Source organism: Balaenoptera physalus (genome assembly GCF_965194825.1).
Source record: "Balaenoptera physalus genome assembly, chromosome: 14".
Lineage (NCBI taxonomy): Eukaryota > Metazoa > Chordata > Mammalia > Artiodactyla > Balaenopteridae > Balaenoptera > Balaenoptera physalus.
In genome coordinates this window covers 78,861,426-78,869,086 of record NC_138893.1, presented here as the reverse complement: position 1 = coordinate 78,869,086, position 7,661 = coordinate 78,861,426, and the positions used below count along the sequence as shown (strand labels likewise).

General features: G+C 47.3%; 1 long non-coding RNA gene across 2 annotated transcripts in view; it reads right to left on the bottom strand.

The window, feature by feature from the left end:
• LOC309643220 overlaps positions 1-7,661 on the bottom strand; it is a 220,438-nt gene that overhangs the window by 30,683 nt on the left and 182,094 nt on the right. For both annotated transcript variants that reach the window (XR_014253630.1, XR_014253631.1), the window contains one exon: positions 889-1,147. This is a non-coding gene — a long non-coding RNA (uncharacterized lncRNA). The remainder of the gene's footprint in view (positions 1-888; positions 1,148-7,661) is intronic.

Genomic DNA, 7,661 nt, shown 5'->3' with positions numbered 1-7,661 from the left:
CTGAAATGCATAAACCAGGCATCAATATTGCCGTGTGGTTAAGACCGTGTGGTTCAGCCCCAGCTCCAGCCCTGGGCAGGGGACCTGGCCTCTCTGAGCCTCACTATGCTGTCACGACGGATGCCCACCAAATATTTCCAGTTCTGCCCTCATGGAGATGGACAATGCAAATAAAGCTCCGAGTAAATAATATGTCAGACATGGGACCTTGGGTCTAAACCCTTCCTCTCCTCTCTTTCTGGATTCTTCGACTAACCATCCCCTTCAAATGACTGCAGATAGATGGTCGCTCCAGGGAGCGTGGACCCGAGGCACAACCAATTTATGTGGCAGTAGTTCAGACTCATGGTGTCGCATTATTCAATTATTTAAAGTTGAAATAGTTCCTTCCAGGCTGCTAAGAGCTCATATTTTATTCAATTTGATTATGATTTGTTAAATTAAAAGTTGGTCTGGATAACAAGAGGATAACTTAAGTGTTAAAAGATGGCGGTTCATTATGGGTTGAATTGTGTCCCCCCAAATTTACATGTTGAAGTCTTAAGCCCCCAGAACCTTATTTGAAATAAGGTCATTTCAGACATAATTAGTTAAGTTGAGGTCATACTGGAGTAAGGTGGGCCCCTAAGCCAATATGACTGGGTGTCTTTTTTTTTTTTAATTTTTAACGGAGTATCATTGATTTACGATGTTATGTTAGTTTCAGGTGTGTAGCAAAGTGAATCATTTATACATATACATATATCCACTCTTTTTTAGAGTCTTTTCCCATATAGGCCATTACAGACTACTGAGTAGACTTCCCTGTGCTATACAGTAGGTCTTTATTAGTTATCTATTTTATATATAGTAGGTGCCCTTTTTAAAAGGGGAAATTTAGATACTGACCTGGATACACGGAGAACTCCGTGTGAAGATGAAGACAGAAATTGGGGTGATGTGTCTTTGGACTTCCAAGGAAGGCCAAAAGTTGCCAGCCAACCACCAGAAGTTAGCAGAGAGGCATGGAACTGATTCTCCTTCACAGGCCTTAAAAGGAACCAACCCTGCCCACACCTTGATCTTGAACTTCTAACCTCCAGAACTGTGAGAGAATCCATTTCTGTTGTTTAAGCCATCCAGTTTGTGGTGTTTTGTTACGGCAGCCCTAGAAAATGAACAGAGGTTCTAATTTGGCTTTCTCCCGGCTGAATGACTTGAACAAGTTATTGGAGAGGCAGTGTAAGCAGTGGAGGGCAGGAGCTGGGCGCCCACCTGTTTGGCTTTGAATTCCACCTCTGCCACCACAAGCTGTGTGATCTTGGACAAGGCTCTGAACCTCTCTGTACCTCCATCTCCTCCTCTATAAAAGGAGATGAAAGACTAGGTGGTCTCCAGGTGTCCTCGCAGCTCGAATACTCCACAAGTCAAACGTATACACCTATAAAATATAGCAAGGGACGCCTTTTGTGAGATACTAGGACCACCCTAACAGGATCCCGGGGGAGAAAGAGCCACATGGCAGAAGCTGCAAAATAAAGGGACATGCGGGACAGAGCCGGAAGATGTTCCTGCTGACATGGCTGATTTCTATCACAGGGAGGATGTCTGCGATCTGCTCAGGTTGCTGGACCCTTAATTGAGTAGAAAGCTCAGAGTGGGTGAGCACAGCCCCTGGTGCGGGGGCCGCTGGGACGCTGGGCAGGAGCACAGCTGCCATTGTGTCATGACGCCAAGGACTGATGGTCTCTTAGCTGACCACATGATAATGGGCGTGGCTAGCACCTCTGAACCCAGAATCAGAGCAAAGGAAACCGCAATTTGGCCACTGAAAACGGCTTCTTGCCCGATGAATTTAGGTATTGACTAATAGTTCAAAATAAATATTTTGTTTTCGTAAATATTTGTTCAGAGTCCGTCCTGAAATCAGAGTGGCTTAGATTCCAGACCTTTCAAAGGCCTAGGAGTGGCCCCCCTCTGCACTGCTCTCCAGGGAGGTCCCCAAAGGAGCCAGGTCCCCACTGTCGCTCCTTACAGGCTGGATGGTCCTGTATAATTAAAACCTCGGTGGATTTCTTGTAATGTTTTATTGCTAACTTGAAAAAGGGCTTGTGGAGACGGATTCTTCGTGTTGTGTCAGGAGCACAGCGTGTTCCTATTTCTCTGTCAAAAAAAAAGAAAAAGAAAAAGAGAAAGAAACACATCCCAATGACAGCACAACCTGCCCAGCAAAAGGGCCAGCTGTTCTTTTCATGAAGCTGCAAGGTGCCCACAGTCAGCTGTCTGGGCCCCAGCCTCGGCCCGGGTGCCGTGTGGGTGGCAGAAGAGACAGGGCAGCAACCAAGACCTGCTCAGAGAACAGTGCAGGCTTTCCCCGTGCATTCCTACCTGAGCAACGCTCAGGCTGTGATTTCAGCAAACAGCTGAAAGCTGACGGTACTGGGCGAGGCACGCATCCTGCAACGGACCAGCCAATTCACAAGCGTTAACCGCACTGGGGTGAGATCTTGGACAAAACATTTGGTATGGCTGACCCTCTGCACGTGGGTCACACACTGATCAAAGTCACACATTGATACAGGGCTGTTGGGTTCACAACTAGGACCCTAGAGATCATAAGCTCATTTTTGGTGACGCAGTAGCAGGTTGAGTACCCATTCTGTGCCGGGCACTGTTCTAGGAGTTAGGACACAATAGTAAATCAGTAAATAAAATAGCCAATATTTCCTGCCTTCACGGAGCTTGTATTCTAACAGAGCGAGGGTGGAAAGTAACAATGCCATCTGCAGCATTTACAGAATCGCTGCGAGGGTTCTGCCACAGATTACAATGTGACTTGAAATGTCATTGTCCCTCTTCTGGGCTTCAGTTGGCTCATCTGTAAACTGAGGCAGAGGCCGGTATTCTCTTGCAAAGACACTGGCAGTTTCCCATCTAGGCTGCGTCCTTCAACTAGTTTTGTGACTGAGGGCAAGTTCCTTAACCTCTCGGTGTGACAGATGCTTCAGAGGAGTGTTGGAGAGACAACTGAGTTAGTACAGGTCGATGGCTTTGCAGGTACCCAGCACACCGGGGACACTCAGCAAGGATTATTATTATCCAAAGAACATAGAACCAAGTGAATTTCATTCCTCCCTCCGCTGTCTTACCCTCGAGAGGCTTACTTCTCTCCAGAGAGAAGAGATGCTACGGGTACCTCTCCAGGCCTCAGCTTCTCTCTCACTTCCCCTCACCTGACCCAAGTCACCTGTCCCTCTGCACACTTCTTCACACTCCCCACAGCAGGAAACTGCCAGCCGTGGGACTTGCTTCCTGGAAGAGGCATGATGGCACAGTGGGTGACAACTTGCTCTGGGGTCAACGTAGCAAGGTGCAGATCCAGGCTTTGCCACCTCATAGCTGTGTGACCTTGGGCCAGTTACTTAGCCTCTCTAGAAGGTTAATAACAGTGGCTACGTCACAGGGCTGCTGTGAGGATTAGGTGGGAGGATGAGGGAGGGTGCTTAGGATGGTGTCACAGAGAAAAGGGCCAACACATGTCAACAACAGTAATAATAAACTCCTACAAAGACCCACAGCAGAGAAGAGAACAGATGTGTGGTCTCCCGGCATGACTGAGCTGTCTGTCCCACTGCAGCAAGGACATAGCCAACACCTGCGAAGGCCTGGGAGAGCCTGTGAACATTTCCATTAATGACCGGAATAAGGACATGGAAAGCCAGCTTATCAAATTTGAGTCTGACATGAATTTGAAAGGAAAGATAAATGAATCGAATGAAAGTCTGATCCAAAAATCTTTCCACAGGTAGGACTGATAAGTGGTAGTCAACCAGATGGAACTGAACAGAAGAATCTAAGTCCTGTGCTTGATCCCCCAATGCTGACTGCACATGCTTGATAAGGGACACAACATTTAACAGCAGCAAGGCTTCGAAAATATGTGGAGCTTTAACCAAGAGTGAGTTTAGAAAAGTCAACAGTGTGGTGTGGCTGCAAGAGTTTTTGCTAACTTGGGTCACATTAATAAATGTATAGAGTCTATAGTAAGGGAGGTGAGAGTCTCCTATTCTACCCTGAAAAATCAGAGCTCTATTTCTATTTGGGGAGGCATTTGTCAAGAGGGATACTGGTATCCTAGAACATGACAAGGAAACAGACACCAGGGATTTCAAAACCAAGCTGTTACAGGATAGGTTCACCAGGAAACAGATTCTAAGAGGGAGGGACTTGGCTGGGGACCATCAGTAAACAACACTCCTGGCAGCTGTGGGAGTGAGATCCTGGCAGCTGTGTGAAGCTTGGGCACCATCTCACAGTGTCCACTACAGTCCACCCCTGGCAGTGCATGGCTTCACCTATTTTATATAAGTTCTTGGAGCAGCTTATTCTGTCTCCAGTATTCTGGTTGTCTCTTTTCCCAGGGAAACGTATAAAAGGGGAGTTAGTGGGACAAACTGTAGACACCACTACTGCAGGAGATACTCATAATCTCCCTCCTCTGCTACCTGTTCTGGAGTCCCTTCACTAGGCACCTGGCACCTATGCTGGTTTCTGTGGCTCATCTGGTGTCATGACCCAGATCCTGATCCCTGAGGGGTCTGAATCCCTGGTTGCCATACTCTTCTCAGACCTCTCTGTGTAAATGGGACTTACTTCACAGGTTACTGTGTTTCTCAGTTTACCATCAAATTTGGGCAGGAAAGAAAAAGAGACTCCCTCGTGCCTTGGTACCAAGCATATTCTTCTCTGCCCTTTTCTTTGTGTGTGTAGCAATAACCTTACTTCTGCCTGACAGTCAAGGTCCCTTAACCCTACTACGTTAGTGACTTTTCCCCTTGCCTACTGGTCTCTCAATATAAATAAGCAGCTCAAAGAGACTGGGTGACACCATACCCTAAAGTTTAACGAGACTCTTACTGTGTCTCCTCGTGAAAACATTCCTCCTCTGAAAACCAGGACTTCAAGACCCACACAGCCTAGTGTTGTGGAGACAGGAAGCACAGATTCCCCCAGTGGGTCTCTGGCAGTGATGGTAAACAGACACCCTCCTGTTTCTACCTCTCGTTACCCATACCCATTCATTCTGTCTCCTGGAAATGTAACACCATAAAGTGGTCATTGATTTAGAGTCCATTATGCATCCTGGAGAATGATATCCCATACTCATAGACATCATCTCCAAACTGGTGCCCCAGCAGTACACTCAAAGGCTGTTCCATCACTCTATCAGGTGGCAGTGTCTGGGGGTACAGTTTGTGATGGACCTAAAAGATCCTGTGCTCTTATGCCCACTGCCATACCTCCTGTGTCTTAAAGTGATTCTCCTGAATCATGTGATTTGATGTTATATGGGATCCAGAGTTGGTGGGTCAAATACTGCATAAGCCATCAGACTTGGTGCAGGCTGAGGCCCTGCAAGGCAGGAAAGGTAAACCTATACCCAGAATTTATGTCAGTTCAAATCAAAATGAATCAATTCCCCTTCCAGAGTGAAAGGGGGTCAAAGTAATCAATTTACCAGCAAGTGGCCAGTTGATCTCCTTGAAGGACAGCGCCATATTGGGGTATCAGCATTAGTCTATGTTGCTGGCAGCATAGACATTGGACAATGGCAGTATCTAGGCCAGCTTTGATGAGTCAGGAGCCCTTGCTGTTGGGATCATGTGTAGCCTCTATTCTGGCCCCAGGACATCCATTTGTGCCAGCATGAGGGTGGCCAAATGGCAGAGGCGGGTTGGCATCATGGCATCAGAGCCATTCTGTCCACATGGTGCCTCTTCCAGGGTGGATGCTCTCTCGTGGATGGTAACATGTAATACAAAGATCTTCACACCACGTGACCACTCCCATAGTTTCATCCATGTGCCTCTTGCCTGGACCTTCTCATCACTTCTCATCTTTCTCCTTCCAAGACTGTGACCAAGAGCTCAGTTATTCATTGCGTCCCATGAGCCCATATGTGTTCTACCTCAGGGATTTCTCTTTATATACAAAACTGATGATTAGGTATACAGCTTGGGGCTCTGCCCACTGGGAGGATTTCCCCTTTCTGCTGGTTTTCAGGGCCACCCCTGAGTAGGACTGTAGCATAGCAGCAGTTCATTTCCAGCTTTTACCTATATATCAAGTCAACATATCCACGAACAGAACTTGACTTTTTTTCTACTCCAGCAGCTAGCCTTAAGGTACTCCACCCATGAAGGCTCAGGTGCGAGCTGAAAAACAGTGATAGACACGACCTGGGGGTTTGGGCCTCTTTCATGGGCAGCTTCCTGGAGTCATCTGGCTCCATCATGCCTGATCCCAGATGTACCACCTCCACATTACACCAGTCTTATGACTTGGTGGCTCGGGATGAATCCCGTTTATGCTGAACACGTTTGGCTTCATGGTCACTTGATGTCTCATGGTCAAGGCTCCATCTGTTCCAATGCCCAGTAGCATGTTAAGAGCTACAATTCTCCACTGCAGGTAGCATGGCCTTGTTCCAGAACCCTAGGGGCCTATGCAGTAATTTTCCTTTTGGAGCTTACCATAAACTCCACATAGCTTCTTTTCCCATCACAGATACCTGTGATACCATGGAGTCGACCCAGCCTTGTGGCTCACACAGCAGGGCTGCTTGCACAGCAACCTGGACCTGCTACAGGAATCTTTCCCACAAGGTTAGGGGTCTTCCATGTCACTTGATACATGGTTTGGAACAGTTTTCCCAAGTGTGGCATATACTGCCTCCAGAACCCAAATGGACCCACTAGGTGTTATACTTCCTTCTTACTGGTGGAAGATTTAAGATGTAATAATTTGCCCTTTACTTTGGAAGGGATGTCCTAGCATGCCCCAGAACACCAACCCCTAAAAGCATCACTGAAGAGGCGGCTCCCTAAATCTTTGTAGGCTGATCTCCCATTCCCTGGAGCACATGTCTTACCAAGGCCTTCAACATCCTTGCAACTTCTTGTTTAGCCAGGTTTATTGACTTGATGTCATCAATTCCACAGACCAATGAGATGTTCTACAGATTGTCTAGGCAGTTCTAGACCTTTGGGACTCTATGATGATAGAGGATAAAAGAGTTAACTAACCCTGGTGAAAGACCATAAATGTGTCTGCTTTTCCACCTCCATGAGAATGTGAATTGCCTGGCCCTCCTTCCTGGTGTCGTCAGTGAGCACACACTATATACCCGGAGCCATCTTTATCTGCTCTAGCAGGATCACAGCAGCTGCAATCAGGGCTACTACCTGGTCTGACTGTGGTAGTCCACCCTCATCCTCCAAGATCCGTCTCATTTATGTAGGCTCCTGCTGGTGAATCAAATGATAAAATGATGGGGACCACCACCCCTGCATTCTGTAGGACCTTAAAGGTGGCACTAATCTCTGCCATTTCCCTTTCCATCTTAACTGGGGGTGGGGTGGAGAAGTTTCAGAGGCTTCCACTCAGCCTTTCCCACTAGGATACCTTGTACCCCATAATCCAAGGAACCAATGCAAGGGATCTGCCAGCTGCCAGGTATATCCATTATCACTATGCATTTAAGGACTGGGGAAACATCCCCAGAGTGGCTCCGTGAACGCTGTAGATCCACATGAGTCAGATCTGTTCCAGGAGTGTATTTATAACCTGACCCCACGAGCACCCACTCCAGTGGTGGCCACGATGACTTTGAGTCACTGTTT